We start from the raw sequence: 20283 nt of genomic DNA on the forward strand, positions 1-20283 counted from the left end.
TGAGCGGTACTAGAGAGGCTAGCAATGGTGGAAGGGTGAGAGTGTGTATGATCCATGGACTCCACATTAGTCATAAAGAAATCATATACTTATTGCAAAAATTTATTATTTTCGAAACAAAGTAATACGCACATGCTCCTAGGGGGATAGATTGGTAGGAAAAGACCATCGCTCGTCCCCGACCGCCACTCATAAGGAAGACAATCAATAAATAAATCATGCTCCGACTTCATCACATAACTGTTCACCATACGTGCATGCTACGAGAATCACAAACTTTAGAACAAGTATTTCTCAAATTCACAACTACTTAACTAGCATACTCTAATATCACCATCTCCATATCTCAAAACAATCATCAAGTATCAAACTTCTCATAGTATTCAATGCACTTTTTATGATAGTTTTTATTATACAAATCTTGGATGCCTATCATATTAGGACTAAATTCATAACCAAAGCAAATTACCATGCTGTTCTAAAGGACTCTCAAAATAATATAAGTGAAGCATGAGAGATCAATAATTTCTATAAAATAAAACCACCACCGTGTTGTAAAAGGTATAAGCGAAGCATTAGAGCAAAATTATCTAGCTCAAAAGATATAAGTGAAGCACATAGAGTATTCTAATAAATTCTGATTCATGCGTGTCTCTCCCAAAATGTGTGTACAGAAAGGATGATTGTGGTAAACTAAAAATCAAAGACTCAAATCATACAAGATGCTCCAAGCAAAACGCATATCATGTGGTGAATAAAAATATAGCTCCAAGTAAAGTTACCGATGGACGAAGACGAAAGAGGGGGTGCTTTCCGGGGCATACCCAAGCTTAGGCTTTTGGTTGTCCTTGAATTTTACCTTGGGGTTCCTTGGTCATCCCCAAGCTTAGGCTCTTTCCACTCCTTGTTCCATAATCCATCAAATCTTTACCCAAAACTTGAAAACTTCACAACACAAAACTTAAAAGAGAATCTCGTGACCTCCGTTAGTAAAAGAAAACAAACCACCACTTCAAGGTACTGTAATGAACTCATTCTTTATTTATATTGGTGTTAAACCTACTGTATTCCAACTTTTATATGGTTCATACACTCAAATAATAGCCATAGATTCATCAAAATAAGCAAACAACACACAAAAAACAGAATGTGTCAAAAACAGAACAATTTGTAGTAATCTGTAGGTTTTGAATACTTCTGGAACCCAAAAAATTCTAAAATAAATTGTTTGAAGTGAGGAATTTATCTATTAATAATCTTCAAAAATAATTAACTAAATATCACTCTCCTATAAAAAATGGAAGCAAATCTCGTCAGCGCTAAAGTTTCTGTTTTTTACAGCAAGATCGCAAAGACTTCCCCCAAGTCTTCCCAAAGGTTCTACTTGGCACAAACACTAATTAAAATCATAAAACCACATATAAACAGAGGTTAGATGAATTATTTATTTAATAACAGCAAGGAAAAATATTGGGTTGTCTCCCAACAAGCGCTTTTCTTTAAAGCCTTCTAGCTAGGCAAAAGATTTCAACGATGCTCACATGAAAGACAAGAATTGAAGCACAAAGAGAGCATCATAAAACACGTGACAAACACATCTAAGTCTAACATACTTCCTATGCATAGGAATCTTATAGGCAAATAAGTTGTCAAGGCAAGAAAAAACTAGCATATGCAAGGAAACGGAAAATAACAATAGCAATCTCAACATAACGAGAGGTAATTTAGTAACATGAAAATTTCTACAACCATATTTTCCTCCCTCATAATAATTACATGTAAGATCATAAGAAAATTCAACAATATAGCTATCACATAAAATATTCTCAACATGATCCACATGTATGCAAAGTTGACACTCTTCCGAAATAAGATTAAACACTCTCCAAAATGATCATTGCACATTAACTAAAGTCATGACCTCTCCAAACCCACTTTTATCAAAAACTTCATAAGACTGAACATTCTCCAAATATGTGGGATCTAAGGTTACACTCTTCCAAACCCACTTTCAATATTATTTCAAACATTATTATCAATCTCATATTCATCATGGGGCTTAAATAAATTTTCAAGATCATAAGAAGAATCACCCCAATCATGATCATTGCAACAAATAGTAGTCATAGCAAAACTAGTATCCCCAAGCTTAGGGTTTTGCATATTATATGCACAATTGACATTAATAGAATTTATACTATAATCATTGCAATCATGCTTTCTATTCAAAGATCCATCATGAATCACTCCATAAAGTACTTCATCACAATTTTTCAGATTCACGAATTTCAAGAAAAACTTCATAAAGATAATCTAGAGCACAAAACTCACTAGAAATAGGTTCATCATAATTGGATCTCTTAAAAAGATTAGCAAGAGGATAAGGATCCATAGATCTTAGGTTCTCTGTTTAGTAATAAATAAACAACTTATTCCAACCAAACGAGCTGTAACGCCCCGAGAACGTTGCACCAGGTGTCTTCCAGTTATTCGCTGTTGTTTCCTTGTCATTTGTTTGCATGTCATGCATTTCATATCATGTCATCATGTGCATCTCATTTGCATACATGTTCATTTCATGCATCTGAGCATTTTCCCCGTTGTCCGTTTTGCAATCCGACACTCCTATGTCCTCCAGCGCCCCCTTTTTGCCTCTTTTCATGAGCGGGTGTAAAACGTTCTCGGAATGGACCGAGATTTGCCAAGCGGCCTTGGTACACCATCGATAGACCGCGTGTCAAGTTTCATGCCATTTCGAGTCCGTTTGATACTCCAACGGTTAATCGGGGAACCGTAAAGGCCTCGGGTGTGTTGCAGCCCAACACCCCTCCAAAGTGGCCCAATAACCCATCCAAACCGCCTCCATCCTCTCGGCCGTTCGATCATGATTGCGTGGCCGAAAACCGCACTCCATTTGGACTCTCCTAGCTCCCTCTACCTATAAATACACCTGCCCCTCCAAATTTTCGCGGATGAACCCTAGATCCCACCTTCCCCGCGCCACCGGACGCGTCCGCACCATGCCGGACGTGTCCACCGCAGCCTCCACCTCACCCCGGCCAATCGCAGGCCACCACCTCAGCGTCGCCGCCTCCCAGACCTATCCCCTGCCGCCACGTGTCCCGGCAGCCGCCCCCTTCCCCGCGTCGTCCGCGTGGCCCGCCGGGCCATGGCGGGGCCCGCCCGGCCCGATTCGCCGCCGCCCGCCCGCCCGCGGGAGCGCTCCGCTACCCGCGCCTAAGGTCGCCAGCGCGCATCCACTCCGGCGTCGGCCGCCTCCGGCGACCCCGCCCCAGCTCCGCCCGGCGTGCTGCCCCACGCCTGTCCGCCCGGCGCCGCCCCGCTGCGCCTCCGCAGGTCAAGATCCGGCGAGGCGCAACTCCGGCGACCACCGCCTCCCTCTTCTCCGGCCACTACGACTTCCTACTCCGGCGAGCTCGCCGGTCATCCTTGAAGGACGAGCAAACCCTAGATCTCAGATCCGGAGGTCCAAATATTCTCTAAGTCCTTTTCTGCAGTTTTTTCAAGCTCTGTTCATCATGCCATAACTTCCTGTGTGATGCTCCGTTTTGGGCGTGCCATATATAAAAATGTTCATCATGATGTGCTCTTCATTTTGTTCCATTGTGACATGCCTGTTTGAGTCCATCTTGATGCCCAAATCGTTGATGCAAGAGTGCTATAAAATGTTAGTTCCTGATTCTTATCAGATTATGAGCATTTGTCATTTTTGCCATGATTATTGTGTGTTGCATATGAGCATGAGCTTTACATGTGTTTTGGGCTATGCCATGCCATCTTTACAGGGGTGTATGCCATGTATTTTTGTGATCAATGTGGTGACTATAACAAGCATGCAAAGTAGCTCTCGTGATATTGTTGTTCAGGGACTTAGAATTTCACTAAGTCATTTCCCTGCTGTTATTTTTATGCCATGTATTCATGTTGCTACAGAGAGATCCATGCCTCTTTTGAGTATATTCAATAAGGATGTTTTGGACATATAGTTGTGATCTATCCATCCATGTCCCTGTTTGCATTTATGGAGTACCCTAGAATGACTCAATCTTGCTCTACTTTTGCTATAAAATGTTCCTGGCAGATTGTTTACTTGTTAATCAATTTTGCCAAGGTTGTTGTAGTTGATCCATGCGTGCTATGAGGTTGTTCTTGCCATGGTTAGCTTCTTGATAATGTATTATTGCTGGTAGTATGCTTAGTTTGTCATGCAATGCCTTGTGTTGAGTGAATCGAGCTCGCAAACATGCCTTCATAACTCTGTTTATGCCATGTCCAGTTTTCTGCTAAGTCTGAGTCTGTTAACGAAACTTGCTATGTTTACATGGGTGCCATCTTATCTTATGATCCTTTTTGGCTTATGGTCAGTAAGGGACTTTTGTTATATGCTTTGAGTAGATTCATGCCATGCCTTTGTTTGCTACGTTCTGATCCTATAGCATGTTGTTATATTGCTCTAAACATTGCTTCCTCATGTTAATTCCTAGCATGTTAGTATTTTCACTAAGTCTATGATGTTGATATCTTTTACACTTTTTCCATGCTTGTTTGAACCTACTATTGTGTGGTTTAGCCGTAGCTCAGTGTTTATATTTTGTCAAGCATCTTAAGTAGATCACTGCCATGTGCTTTGTTGTTATGTTGGAGTGCAGTAGCTTAGTTTCTTGTTGCATTCTAGATGGCATCGTGTTGTTTATCGCAGAATTGTGCCATTATTGTTTTGCTTGCCATTTGCAAACTGTGCATCCGACTCCGGTGATCTTTATATCGATTTTGACCGAAATCAACTCATCTTTCCAGCGGCACACTTGGTTTGCCAAGTTGAGGCCTGGTTCAATCTTTTCCTTCCGAAGCTCGCATATGCATTGCATATCACATCCCGCATATCATGCCATATTTTGCATCATGTTGCTTGCGCATTGCACCGTGGTTGATTGTGGTTTCCTTTGCTTGTGTTCTTGCCTTGGGTAGATCCGGGAGACGAGTTCATGATCAAGGTACCCGTTGAGTACGCTTACGAGGATCAAGCTTACGTCAACTCGGAGAACTTTGCAGGCAAGATGACCATACCCTCGAAATCACTTCTATCTTTGCTTGCTAGTTTCTCGCTCCTTTGCTATGCCGCGATACCTACCACTTGCTATATCATGCCTTCCATGTTGCCATGTCCAGCCTCTAACCCACCTTTCCTAGCAAACCGTTGTTTGGCTATGTTACCGCTTTGCTCAGCCCCTCTTATAGCGTTGCTAGTTGCAAGTGAAGATGGAGTTTGTTCCTTGTTGGAACATGGTTATCGTTTGGGATATCATTATTATTATATCTTCTTTACTTTAATGCACCTATACACTTGGTAAAGGGTGGAAGGCTCGGCCTTATGCCTGGTGTTTTGTTCCACTCTTGTCGCCCTAGTTTCCGTCATACCGGTGTTATGTTCCTTGATTTTGCGTTCCTTACGCGGTTGGGTTATAATGGGAACCCCTTGACAGTTCACCTTGAATAAAACTCCTCCAGCAATGCACAACCTTGGTTTTACCATTTGCCACCTAAGCCTTTTTCCCTTGGGTTCTGCAGACTCAAGGGTCATCTTTATTTTAAACCCCCGGGCCAGTGCTCCTCTGAGTGTTGGTCCAACCTGTCAGCCGCCGGTGGCCACCAGGGGCAACTCTGGGTTGGCCTACCGGAAGTTTGGACAAACCGGTGTGCCCTGAGAATGAGATATGTGCAGCTCCTATCGGGATTTGTTAGCACATCAGGGTGGCTTTGCTGGTCTTGTTTTACCATTGTTGAAATGTCTTGTAACCGGGATTCCGAGTCTGATCGGGTCTTCCTAGGAGAAGGAATATCCTTCATTGACCGTGAGAGCTTGTGATGGGCTAAGTTGGGACACTCCTGCAGGGTTTTGATCTTTCGAGATCTGTGCCCGCGATTATGGGCAGATGGGAATTTGTTAATGTCCGGTTGTAGAGAACTTGTCACTTAACTTAATTAAAATGCATCAACCGCGTGTGTAGCCGTGATGGTCTCTTCTCGGCGGGGTCTGGGAAGTGAACACGGCTTTGGAGTTATGTTTGAACGTAAGTAGTTTCAGGATCACTTCTTGATCACTTCTAGTTCACGACCGTGCTTTGCTTCTCTTCTGGCTCTCATTTGCGTAAGTTGGCCACCATATATGCTAGTGCTTGCTGCAGCTCCACCTCATTACCCCTTTCCTACCCATAAGCTTAAATAGTCTTGATCGTGAGGGTGTGAGATTGCTGAGTCCCCGTGACTCACAGATTACTTCAAACAGTTGCAGGTGCCAATGATAACAGTGCAGGTGACGCAACCGAGCTCTAGTGGGAGCTCGATGAAGATCATGTTCGTTGTGTTGTTTTGTTTCCAATCGATCAGTAGAGGAGCCCAGTTGGGGCGATCGGGGATCTATTGCATTAGGGGTTGTCTTTCTTTATTTGGTTCCGTAGTCGGACCTTGATTGTATCTGGATGATGTAATGCTATATTTATGTATTGTGTGAAGTGGCGATTGTAAGCCAACTCTTTATCCCTTTCTTATTCGGTACATGGGATGTATAAAGATTACCCCTCTTGCGACATGCCTACTATGCAGTTCTGCCTCTAAGTTGTCCTCCGACACGTGGGAGATATAGCCGCATCATGGGTGTTACACGAGCAAACGAGCCAAGTAAGACATCAAAGCAAAAGGAAAGACGAACAGAAGAAGAGCGAATAAAACGGCAAGGGTGAAGTGGGGGAGAGGAAAACGAGAGGCAAATGGCAAATAATGTGATGCGATGGATAAGAGTTTGTGATGGGTACTTGGTATGTCCTGACTTGTGCGTAGACTCCCCGGCAACGGCGCCGGAAATCCTTCTTGCTACCTCTTGAGCACTGCGTTGGTTTTCCCTTGAAGAGGAAAGGGTGATGCAGCAAAGTAGCGTAAGTATTTCCCTTAGTTTTTGAGAAGCAAGGTATCAATCCAATACGAGGCCACACGCAAGTCCCTCGTACCTACACAAACAAATAAGAACCTCACAACCAACGCGATAAAGGGGTTGTCAATCCCTTCACGGTCACTTACGAGAGTGAGATCTGATAGAGATGATAAGATAATTTTTTTGGTATTTTTATGATAAATATTGAAATATAAAGATTGCAAGATAAAATAGATTGGAAACTTATATGATAGAAGATAGACCCGGGGGGCATAGGTTTCACTAGTGGCTTCTCTCAAGATAGCATAAGTATTACGGTGGGTGAACAAATTACTATCGAGCAATTGATAGAAAAGCGAATAATTATGAGAATATCTAGGCATGATCATGTATATAGGCATCACGTCCGTGACAAGTAGACCGACTCCTGCCTGCATCCACTACTATTACTCCACACATCGACCACTATCTAGCATGCATCTAGAGTATTAAGTTCATAAGAACAGAGTAACGCATTAGGTAAGATGACATGATGTAGAGGGATAAACTCACGCAATATGATATAAACCCCATCTTTTTATCCTCGATGGCAACAATACAACACGTGTCGTTTCCCTTTCTGTCACTGGGATCGAGCACCGCAAGATTGAACCCAAAGCTAAGCACTTCTCCCATTGCAGGAAAGATCAATCTAGTAGGCCAAACCAAACTGATAATTCGAAGAGACTTGCAAAGATAACCAATCATACATAAAAGATTTCAGAGAAGAATCAAATATTGTTCATAGATAGACTTGATCATAAACCCACAATTCATCGGATCTCGACAAACACACCATAAAAAGAGTTACATCGAATAGATCTCCAAGAAGATCGAGGAGAACTTTGTATTGAGATCCAAAGAGAGAGAAGAAGCCATCTAGCTAATAACTATGGACCCGAAGGTCTGAAGTAAACTACTCACACATCACCGGAGAGGCCATGGAGTTGATGTAGAGGCCCTCCGTGATCGATGCCCCCTCCGACGGAGCTCCGGAAAAGGCCCCAAGATGGGATCTCTTGGGTACAGAAGGTTGTGGCGGTGGAAATAGGGTTTCGTGGTGCTCCTGGTTGTTTTTAGGGTATATGAGTATATATAGGAGGAAGAAGTAGGTCGGTTGAGCCACGAGGGGGGAGGGCGCGCCCAGGGGGTAGGCGTGCCCCCTGCCTCGTGGACTCCTCGTTTGTTTCTTGACGTCCACTCTAAGTCCTCTGGATCACGTTTGTTCCAAAAATAACTCTCCCAAAGGTTTCATTCCATTTGGATTCCGTTTGATATTCCTTTTCTGCGAAACACTGAAATAGGAAAAAAAACAGCAATTTGCACTAGGCCTTGGGTTAGTAGGTTAGTCCCCAAAATAATATAAAAGTGTAAAATAAAGCCCATTAACATCCAAAATAGATAATATAATAGCATGGAAAAATCAAAAATTATAGATACATTGCAGACGTATTAGCCTCCTGTGCCGCCCCCTGAGCCGGGAGGGTCCTTCGAGACAGCACTTCAGCGTCCTCCGTAGTCTTAGGAGAGGAGGCCACCGGAAGGGACCCGCTGTCCATCACCTTCGGATCCAGCAAATTTCCCGGAGATGAGGATCGCTCGAGGTTGGAACGAGCCGGACTGCAAGTGCATGATCTAACATGTTAAAATTATAAAGTAAAGAGGCTGGTTATATGAACACGTCAGTGCCTTTGAGTACTCATGATTCGGCCATGGGCTTATCTCTGGCGTGCCACTCCGAGCTGCTATCGATGTACCACGTGGAGTTATCCGCAAGGGAGACCTTCCCCTTCTTGGACGCCTCTGCCTCCAGGTGCGTGGAGGCTGCCCTTTTCTTCCTTCCCCCCTCCGGGGGAGAATTCCTTTCCTCCTCCTCCTCATCATCCTCGGTGGGGGAGGAGTGGGTCTCGATGTCTTCGGATGTCACGTCCAAAGTGCCCTTACGTCGGAGGCCACTTCTAGCCTCCTTGGCCTTTTTCTTAGCCTTTTTCTCCGGGGCCTGGTAGGGCGCCTGAACCAGCATCTTCGTCAGAAGCGGGATAGCTGGTTCTTCGGGCAGCGAAGCTGGACGCTGAATCCGCTCCGCCTTCTTAGTCCAGCCCTGAAAAAACAAATAGGGAAGCTTAGACATCTTCCTTGAGTAAGCAAGTAAAGGATACACCTTGAAATACGAAAGACTTACCTGACTGGCAGGATGGGCCAGGTCGTGCCCACGATCCTCGGTCGTCTTCAGCCACGTCTCGTTGGCCTTGAAGAGCACCTTCCAAATGTCTTCGTGCGTAGTTCCGAAGAACTGTTGCAAGGTTTGGTGCTCGGCCGGATCGAACTCCCACAGATGGCAAGTCCGTCTTTGGCATGGAAGGATCCAGCAAACTAGCATCACCTGGATCACATTGACGAGCTTGATGTTCTTGTCGACCATGCTCCTAATGCGCGTCTGAAGCGCTGTCAGCTCATCTGACGAAGACCAATCGAGGCCCTTCTCTAGCCAGGAGGTGAGCCGCATCGGGGCTCCAGACTGGAATTCGGGAGCTATGGCCCAGGTGGCGTCACGAGGCTCTGTGACGTAGAACCACTATTGTTGCCACCCTATGACAGTCTCCATGAAGGTACCTTTGGGCCATGTGACATTGGGCATCTTGCTCACCATGGCGGCTCTGCACTCTGCGTGTTGGCCACCCACCACTTTCGGCTTCACATTGAAGATCTTTAGCCACAATCCGAAGTGGGGTGGGATGCGGAGGAAGGCCTCGCACACGACAATGAATGCCGAGATGTTGAGGAAGGAGTTGGGGGCCAGATCGTGGAAATCCACCCCGTAGTAGAACATGAATCTGCGGAAGAATGTGTGGAGAGGGAATCCCAATCCGCGAACGAAGTGGGGGATGAATACCACCTTCTCATGGGGCTTCAGGGTGGGGATGATCTACCCTGTTGCGGGAAGCCGGTGGGCGATCTCCTGTGCTAAGTACCCAACCTCCCGGAGCATGGTGATGTCCTTCTCCTTGACGGAGGAGACCATCCACTTGCCCTGCGCTCCAGATCCGGACATGGTCGGAGTGCTTTTTTGAGGTGGAAAGGATGGAAGCTTGGGCGCTGGAGCTCGAGAATGGATAGGCGGAGAGAAAGAGGGCGTTGGTGAAAAGGTGAAATCCTTATCCCTTTATAAAGGCTGCGAATATCAAGCGCCTCCCCACTCGCCTTAAAACTCGCCTATTCCCCAAGGGCCATGCTGACGGCGCGGTTGGATTACCCACGCCTGTATTGATGAGAATCCCGCAATAAGGGGACATGATCTCTGCTTTGACATGCTAATAAAACCGCATCTTGAAACATGAAGCGGGAGGCTAAAAAACGGATCGAAATAATGACCGGGCGGCAACGTGATGTCATGCTACAAAAGTTGTCAGTAGATTGGACTCATGGAAATATTATACTCTCTGCGGATATGTGTGGTGTTTGTTTTACAGAGCCGGACACGTTCTCTGTGTTCGAGAGCTGTTTTGGAGTATTCGGAGGAGGAACCCGCCTTGCAATGCCGAAGACAATCTACGCGCTGGACACCTCGTCATTGAAGCCTGGTTCAGGGGCTACTGAGGGAGTCCTGTATTAAGGGGTCCTCGGGCGTCCGACCTGTTGGACATGGGTCTGACTGATGGGCCGTGAAGGTACAAGACAGAGGACTCTCTGCCGTGTCCGGATGGGACTCTCCTTGGCGTGGATGGCAAGCCTGGCGTTCGGATATAAAGATTCCTTTCTCTGTAACCGACTTTGTACAACCCTAGTCCCCTCCGGTGTCTATATAAACTGGAGGGTTTAGTCCGTAGAGGCAATCACAATCATACATGTTAGACTTCTAGGGTTTTTAGCCATTACGATCTCGTGGTAGATCAACTCTTGTAATACTCATATTCATCAAGATCAATCAAGCAGGAAGTAGGGTATTACCTCCATAGAGAGGGCCCAAACCTGGGTAAACATCATGTCTTCTCTCTCCTGTTACCATCGACCTTAGACACATAGTTCGGGACCCCCTACCCGAGATCCGTTGGTTTTGACACCGACGCTGGCGCCCTGTTGTACACTGTTGCTGCTTCTGATTGCTTCCCGAGTTCGGATGTATCCCGATCTAACCGTCCGTCTGCATACGCCTCGTCGACTTCTCATGCAAACACCGCCAATCAAATTGATCTGCCACCCGCCGCATCTCATGGAGACAGCCTTGAACATGCTGCATGCCACGTTGCCTCTGTCGCCGCCGCCGAGTCTGATCGAAATCCTGTTGAGTTCCACGCTGACGCCGCTCCCGATTGCTTCTCAAGAACTACCACAGTTGTGTATACTTGATCGTTGCCTCCTGGTTGCACTTGCAACTCGCCAGTGACGACTCGCCAACTAACTCCTTTCCCATGGCTGCAATAGCTTCACACAAGTTTGTCGATCCGTTCCTCCTCTAGATCAATGCCCGCAACCTCAAATCAAAACTTGCTCATGATACCACTTGTTAGAATAAATCCGAGGACCACCGTTGATCATCCGAGGACCAAACAATCACATGAGCACGACACCGAGATTTGTTAACGAGGTTCACCGATATGGCTACATCCCCGGGGCCTGACTATGGACGCTTCTCCCCATGACACTGCTACAACACCGCACACCGGCCGCCCAAGCGCCGGCACACGCCGCCGACTCCCCCTGCATCCTGTGCTATTATGTTGGCATAGGTTACATCGCGTGTCTACCCCTGATATATATGAGAGGCCTAGGATACAAGTGTCATATTAGGACACAACTTCCACCTTGTCTACACATAGTCCAAAACCAAGTCCAACTGTAACCTACCTTGTACAATAATATTCGACACAATTCTAACAAGATCAAGTTGTTGTCTCCTTGCAAACCATTCACAAAAAGTACAATAAAAGTTGACTTGGTGGACTCAAACTAAGCGGAGAGGAAAAAACACATGTTATTATGAATATTTTCAAGAGGGGCGGACAATATATTTTCCATTTTGATCCATGAATTGTTAATAAATCCGCTTCAATATGTCGACTTTATTTAATCCACGACTCTATATGATTGTTTTTCATTGAAGCAAAAGGCATATCCTCAAAAACAGAAGTATATAAGAAGTTAATAATAAATTTTTAATAAGAAGCAACTAATCATGTATGTAAAAAATCAGAACCAAATCAGTGATGTGAAGAAAATGTGTACGAACATTGTCGAATATTTTTCATTTCCTCAACAGTGCACATGAGAAAGATAATGAAGGTTTCAAATACAAAATTGAACAAATCGATGTATCCTCGAAATGATAAATTTGAACAAATTGAACATTTTCTGCACTAAGAGCAACTCCAATAGGGCGACGGACACACATTTTGTCTGTTTTTCGTCCGTTTGAATTGGCCAGGCGGACGTGCGCATCCGCATTCTGAAATGGATCAGCTTCCGCCCAACGGGAGGCTGACCCAAATGTGCGGGCGTGAAAAAAATAGCTCACACAAAATAAACATTATTAAATATAAGTGGCTAGTCAAACGTCAGCTGAAGTCCACTTAAACCTAATTAAACATTAACTAAAACATTAAAAAAAGTCTGCGCCCGCCTGCTGCCGTCCTGCACGCTGTCCTAAACTTCGTCAGCCTTGCCCTTGCCTTTGGCGTCGACGCCGCCGTCGCCATCGCCGGTGAGGTTGATGAATATGGGAGCAGGGCCGGCCCACCCCAGCGCCGCCTAATACGCTGCCAGGGCAGCCTCATCCGGTATCTGCTGGGCGGAGGCATTGCGGCTAGCTGCGCGCGCTCCTCCTCCTCCTCCTCGAGCCGGAGCACCTCCGCGTGATGTTGGAGCATGGCCTCGTAGCGCATATGCTCCTCACCGTCGGCCTGCTCCTGGCGGAGCCAGTGCGCCTTCTAGGGCTCGAGGTGGGCCGCCTCCTGCACCAGTGTCGCGGCGAAGTGGACGGTAGGTGCGCTTACCCACTGGCAGTACTGTCCCGTCCACGAGTAGGCCTCCTCCGGCGAAGTGGGTGGAAGCGGGGAGTGCTTCCGCGTCGGCTCCAGCTCCGGCTGGACGGGCGGTGACGGTGGCGGCACGAACAGCAGGGTGTGGACGGAGTCCCCCGCCGCCGACATGGCAATGGCTTGCTCTAGCCCATCCAAGTGCGCGTCCTCCTCGAGGCGGCTAGCCTCCAGCGCGTGCTGCAGGGCCTCCTTGATGGCGGCTTGGTACTCCACCTCCGCCTCCATGTCCTCCGGCTCTACCTGCGGGGGCGGCGGTGGAAACGGCGGTGGGATGGCATTGACACCCGAACGCTGTTGCTTCTCGTGTTTGAGGGCGAACCAAGACTCCCAATTGGGAGAGTCCGCGGCGTACTCAGGCAGCCGACGCTGCTCTGATGTGAGCTGCGCGCGGCGCCTGCGTACCTCCTTGTCGTGCATCCGCTGGCTCCGTGGAACCGCCGACACCGGGATCCGCTGCGGATCCAGGTGTTAGTGGTGCGGCAGCGTGACATCGGGGTACGGTAGTGGCTGCCTGTACTCCCAGTGCCACCCCACTTGGTGCACCGGGATGTGCAGGCGCCGGCGACCGGGGCGGGAACGCGCCGGCGCCGGAGGAGGAGGGGAAGGGGGAGTACGGGAGGATGAGGCGCCAGGGGTGCCCTTGCCCTTGCCCTTGTCATTGCTGGTGCAGAAGAGGCCCATGGCGTGCTAGGGTTTGCTGTCGCCGGCGAGGAAGCAAAGGGAGTGGTGGGGGCCAGATGTGGATGGGAAAAGTGGATGAGGTCGGCCCCCGCCGCACGCGTGCTTAAAAAAGGACGTTTTCACTGACTGACTAGTGGGCCCGCTGTCGGTGATCGTCGTAAATAAGACGATGGGTGGCGGTTGGGTGGCCTACAGATAGGGACGCGGCGGACGCCGAGGAGACGCGTGGCGCGCCCGCGTCGCGTCCGCGCCGACGCATTCTAGGTGCAATTTTAGGCCGAAAATGGGTCGGCATGCACGCCAGACGGACGCGATTTACGTTTGGGTCGGCGCGTGGTCCTCGACTTTTATCCGCGCCGACCTAAACGAATGCAGGCAGACGAAATGGGTCGCCCCATTAAAGTTGCTCTAATGAACCTCAACAAATTTTTTTCTTGAGAGAAATTGAACCTCAATCAATAAATAAAAGGGTTTTTATCATTTATGCCATCGGTTGTGTCCCACTACTCAGTTTTGCCACTAGGAATTTCAACTGCTCAAAAATGCCATCGCTTTGTTAGACACATGTTCAAAAATGCCACTGGGCATCATTATTGTGATCTCAAATCTCTTTTGCCATGTAATAGTGACATAAATACCTATGAACCAGCATGCCAGCTCCCCTTCTATCTCACTACAATAAAGTGTGGGGCCCACTTGATCCCAACAACGTTCTTATTTTCCTATAAAATTATTCGCTTGGTTACTCCTGACAAGTGGGGGCCACACTTATCATTGCGAGATAGAGAACTGACATGTGGATCTAGACTTTTTTTTGTCATATAACATGGTCAATGAGTTTGATGTGAAAATAACGATGTCTAATGGCATTTTTGAGGAAACATCTAACGGAACAATGGCATTTTTGAGCAAACATCTCGCGGATCGATGGCATTTTTGAGTAGCTGTAACTTCTAATGGCAAAACTGAGTAGTGAGACACAACTAGTGGCAAAAATTGATAAAACCCTAAATAAAACAAGGAAAAGTATTAAAATCAACCGACTTATTTCTCTCTCCCATAAGCCTCCCCTTCCGCGCGACGCGTGTCCTCTATCAGGCCCACACAACGCTTCCCCGATGGTGGTGTTATCCTTCCGCGAAGTCTGGCCTCGTCCACATGTTCCTCACCTACCCACGAGTCTTCTTCTCCCTGCGTTATCCCATTTTCCGCCCCTCCATGGATCCTCACCCACCGGCCACCGCTGCATGGTGGTGCAGCCGCTGCCACCACACACCACTACGTACCACTCCCAACTACTATGCAGCGAGCTCCCTGGCCGGAATACTGGACATCGGAGTCTGCCCTCTCCCACGCATATCTTAGGCGGTTGACATGAGCTCGCCATGCACCCTCGTCCTCGATGGCCGCCGGCGTTGCAACTCAGCAACTCGTCCCGGACGCCGTGCTGCGATGCAACCTCGTCGGCGGCTGCTGGTGCTGCAAGTCGCGGGCGGCGAAGCTTCAATGGAGCACTCTTCGGCGTGCCCCGGCGCTGCGATGCTGCTCTTATCAGCGGCTACTAGTGCAGCTATGTCGGGGCTACAATGGAGCTCGGCCAGAGTTGCAATATAGCTTCGCCGAAGCCGTCGGAGCTCCGCCAGGGCTGCGATGGAGCTCATCCAGAGTTGCAGCGGAGCTTCGTTAGAGTCGTCGGATCTCCACCGGTGCTGCAATGGAGCTCGGCCGGAGTTGCAATGGAGCTTCATCAGAGCGTCGATGCTGTGTTGGAGCTCCGCTAGGGCTACAATGGAGCTCACCGGAGTTGCAATGGAGTTCGCCGGACTCCGTTGGTGCTACGTTGGAGCACCGCGCGGGGCTGCAATGACACATTGTTGAAGCTGTCGCGTTGCGTTGCTGTGATCCAACGGCCCCACTGCGCTGATCGGACGGCTATACAGGCGAATGATTTCTTAGAGAAATCATCCGGCTAATTTGTAGCAGCGCCCATAAAACAATGTTGAGGAGTCCATGTATCCCCATCGGACCCCAACGGATTGGGCCACGGACAGACCAGCGGAATCGTAGAAGGGTCTGGTCTTTCCTTGGCTTCACCGATACACCAACGAAAACCCTCGCTGCCATCCCCTCCCCTCTCCTCCCCACGCCGCCGCTGCCGCCCCCTCCCCCTCCCCCTCCCGGCCAGTGACCGTCCTAACCAACCACGCTGTACACCATGCCCACCTCCTCCCATGTCGGCGGCGACGGCCTCCCCCCCGGATCCGCATCCTCCATCATATCCAGGGTCGTGAGCGGCTACCACTTGCTGAAGATCGTCGGCTACTCGAGCACCAAGGAGGTCCCCAATGGTAAGCGGATTGATTCTTGCCCGTTCCAGGTGGGAGGCTGCACATGGCATGTGAGTTACTATCCCAATGGGTCTGGGTCCAAGTACATTGATTACATAGGCCTTTGTCTGTGCTTGAATGATACCGTCGACAAGGCCAAGACCGTGAAGGCAAAATTCAAGTTCAGCTTACTCGATCAACATGGGAAGACAGTGCCGTCTTATACCTGGACCTGCGAGACCAGAGACTTTTCTGTGAATAAATGTTAGGGATTTGCTAGATTTATGAAAAGGGTTGAATTGGAGGAATCAGAGCATCTCAAGGATGATTCCTTCACTGTAAAGATTGATGTCACCATCATGACCGAGTGCCACACGCAGCAGACACCGTCCATCCTGGTGCCACCGTCTGACATGCACCGGCACTTCGGGGATCTCCTATCGAGCAAGGCTGGTGTGGATGTCGAATTCGTTGTCTGTGGGGAGACATTCTCGGCGCACCGGTTGGTGCTCGCGGCACGGTCTCCGGTCTTCAGAGCAGAGCTCTTTGGGCTGATGAAGGAGGGAACCACTACTGGGGCCATACGCATACATGACATTAAGCCAGAAGTGTTCAACGCTCTGCTTACTTTTATTTACACGGATGCACTGCCTGCTATGGATCAATAGGAGGAATCTGCCATGGCTCGGCATTTGCTTGTTGTAGCAGACAGGTATGCTTTGGAGAGGCTGAAGCTGATTTGTGAAGAGAAGTTGTGCAATTGTATCGAGACAAGCTCCATGGCGACTATCTTGGCCTTGGCGGAGCAGCACCACTACCATGAGCTTAAGGAGGCATGCTTGGTGTTCCTCAGCTTGCTGAACAATCTAGATGCAGCCATTGAGTCTGAAGGTTTCGAGTTCTTAACCAAGAGCTGCCCTGGTGTTATTAAGGATCTCCTCAAGTCCCATGCTACTCCTAGTATACTTGGGAAAAGAAAATCTGGAGCATGAACATGAGGTTACAGTCCTGCATATCGTCATTTGCAATCATCCGTCCAGAAACTAAATAAAGACCCTGCATGCTATCTAATGCTAGTAAAGTAGTACTAGTAGTTTTTTGTGTAGTCCTGTTCTCATAACGATGTGATGTACGTTGGTCCTATTTTGTTTGGTCATTGCATCCTTTATGGAGAATTATTAATGGTTTGACTATCTATGCGGAAAGCAAGAACCATATGTGCTAATTAGTAAACAGGTAGTTCTGAACTTGTAAGCCTTTCAACTAGTTGCCCTTTAAATTTCGCCCAGTTCTGTCTGATTGCTCTGTAACAATCGCTGTGAGCATTGCGCTGGTTCCTGAGTTCATGCATCCCTTGTTCAGTATAGAGCACTGCTTATTTACCAGGTTCAGACAGACCATGTCTTGTTGAAATGTTGGGTTGGATCCAATGAAAAATCATTGGCCTTGTCGGGCTTGCAATTTTTTGTACGGCTACAAATTGTAGTCATGATTTCTGACATAGTAGTGGCTGCTAAGGTAGTGATCTTATGAAGGTTGTGTAGAGTTTGGCCTCAAGTATTTTCATACAAGATTAGGATCCCATTTCCCTATGTTGCAGATTTGCAACCAGCACTTGCGCAGAAATTCATTTTAGATTACCTTGTGATTGTAATGAATACATTCTTAATGGGTAGCCATGCCTAGTATAGAATTTCCACAAGTTTGTCAGATTTGGATGAACGCGTCAGAGCTATTCATGTTAGTTGGCTCATTACATTTAAACATTCTGGTAGAATAAAACTTTATTTCCCTTTGCATGCAGCCGGAGCTATTCTTAGTTCTGGGACTATCTGCCTGTCACTTTACTCATTGATGGAATTTTTGATATGAACATACCTTACACTGTAATGACACGTTTTTAAATGGGTGAATGACAACACTTAGCAATGACATGCTTTGTATACTATCGCCCATCATGAACTAGAGGATTGGGTAAGAATAGCGGCAGATGGAATGGTGTGGAAGAGATACAACTTTTTATTTTAAAATCTCCATGTGGAAAGGAGGTCGTTGGTGTGATTTATTTTTATTTCGGCTACTGCGTGTCCTACTTGTAAGAGTGGGAAAGAGGGTGAGTGAACTCACCACCAACTCAAACCCTTATAAGTAGGAAAGATTTTTTGGTCATATCTCACTGTAGTGTGTGAACAAAAAGATCTCATATATGGTTGTTGGATGGTTGTTTCTACTCTATGCGCATGATTTTTCCTGTTGCACACAGTGTGGCAAAAGTTGGTTGGTGCTTCTGGATGAGTTGCACGAAGACAACAAAAAAAATCACAGATATTAGATTCCCCCCCCCAACAAAATCCTCTGTTTCTTGTCTACAGTATTTCTTTATATCATAGGAGGGGAGGTGAAGGGGAAGTGAAAGGGGAAGAATTTTTCTCTCACAAATCCTGTGTTTCTTAGATGGAAAAGCCATGGTTAAACAACGTCTGGAGGGGAGGTGAAGGGGAAGTAAAAGAGGAAGAAATTCAATGAATTCCCACCTTTCCCTCTTGCTGGTGTTTCTGGGTCAATAGCCCCTGTGCGACGTTTTTGAGGTGAATTGGCAAGAGTGCGACGTTGTTCGAGCAAATGGCTGTGGTGCGACAATTTTGAGCAGGCAAATAGCCCACGCACGACATGGCTGTTAAATGTGGTTAAATTGGTCGTCAACCAAGCCCGTCCGTTTATGTTAGGACATGTGGGTTCAACTTAATTGTTCCTCAAAACAGCTGACCGTGCCCTGCCGCCCGACCGTGCCGGGCCCGCCACTCTGCCCCCCTTCTTCTCCGGTGGCAGCGGATCTTGCATTCTCGGTGGCGGCGGCGGAGCCCTCGTTGTCAACGGCGGCGGAGCCTTCGTCCTTAGAAAATGGTGAGTGAATTCAAATCCTAGTCACCCTCCCGTTCCTCTCTCCGGCCCGTAGATCTCAGCTCGTTTCCTCTGTTTTCGCTTCCAAAATCGATAGGTTGTGAGGGGAGCCCGTGGGCATACTGAGATGGAGCCACCAGATTCAACTTCGAATAGGTAATGCGCCTCTCTCCGATCCAATTTTGCATGTAATTAGGGGGTGGCTTTGTCTGCTTTTTCTCACGGGCTCACACTGTCTGCCACTGATAGAGGGGATGCTGCCGCTCGGACCTTCGAATTGACAATCAATTTCTTTCCATCAAAGGCAAAATTAGTTGATGGTAGCATACAGAACATTGAGAGAGACACTATTGTTAAATGGGAGGTTGAGTTTACAGAGATTGATCCACAAGTTCTACAGAACATGGGAGAGACGACAGTGAAGAAATGGGTGGAAAAAATTGGCGAGAATATTGTTTGGGGTCCAAAGCAAGAAGTATCACTGTTGCGGTTTGATGATTGGAAAGGAGAGTCTGTGAGAATAGAAGATGGTGAACAGATTGTTGAAGAAATCGATCAGCAAAACGGCTGGACAAGCAAACGGGCTAATTTTTTTGCTAAGCTCGTTGATCTGAACATTTTTTCGAAGGTTGGATATGTGCCATCATAATTGGCTGCGCAGATGGTAGATGATGATTGGGCTACACAGAGGCCATTGATTCCCATGTGTACTGAACTTACAGTAATACCCGAAGAGGGACAGGTGACTGGAACTGAAACTGAAACTGCAGCAACTGTTGATTGGAATGTAGTTGAATTAGATGAGCCTACTGATTTGGTCATTGCACCAATGCCTGACATTGAGATGGCCAAACTTTTTGGCATTCCAGTCCATGACAGAGATAAGCAGGAGAGGGGTGAATCTAGTTTTCCTGCTAATGCTGATGAAGAAGTAGATGGACAGTTGATGGAACAAGCTGCAGATGAGGTAGATGATGCACATGATGATGAGCTGGTGCATGTGTATGACAAAACCCTGTCATTGAAGTAGGCAAGTTGTTCCCAAGCATGAAGGAGTTTAGGATGTGTTTCAAGACTTATGCAGTGAAACATGAGTTTGATGCCAAGACTATTTGTACTGATAGAAAGAAGTTTTATGCGATGTGCAAAGGATTTGATGGTAGTGTGAAGCCTTGAAAGTGGTACATATCTGCTAGACTGCAACCTGATGGAAGTACTGTTAGGGTTAACCAAATCCCCAATCAACATACTTGTATTACAAGTTCACAGAGAGTATCAACCATGACATCACAACTTTGGTTGCAGAAAAGATCACCCCAATTTTAGCCAAAGCACCAAACATTACTGCCAA

General features: G+C 47.2%; 1 pseudogene; it reads left to right on the plus strand.

The window, feature by feature from the left end:
* The first annotated feature begins 15878 nt into the window (after positions 1-15878).
* Positions 15879-17078, plus strand: LOC125517302 (annotated as a pseudogene).
* The last annotated feature ends 3205 nt before the right edge of the window (positions 17079-20283 follow it).

This window comes from Triticum urartu, chromosome 6, assembly GCF_003073215.2.
Source record: "Triticum urartu cultivar G1812 chromosome 6, Tu2.1, whole genome shotgun sequence".
Classification (NCBI taxonomy): Eukaryota; Viridiplantae; Streptophyta; class Magnoliopsida; order Poales; family Poaceae; genus Triticum; species Triticum urartu.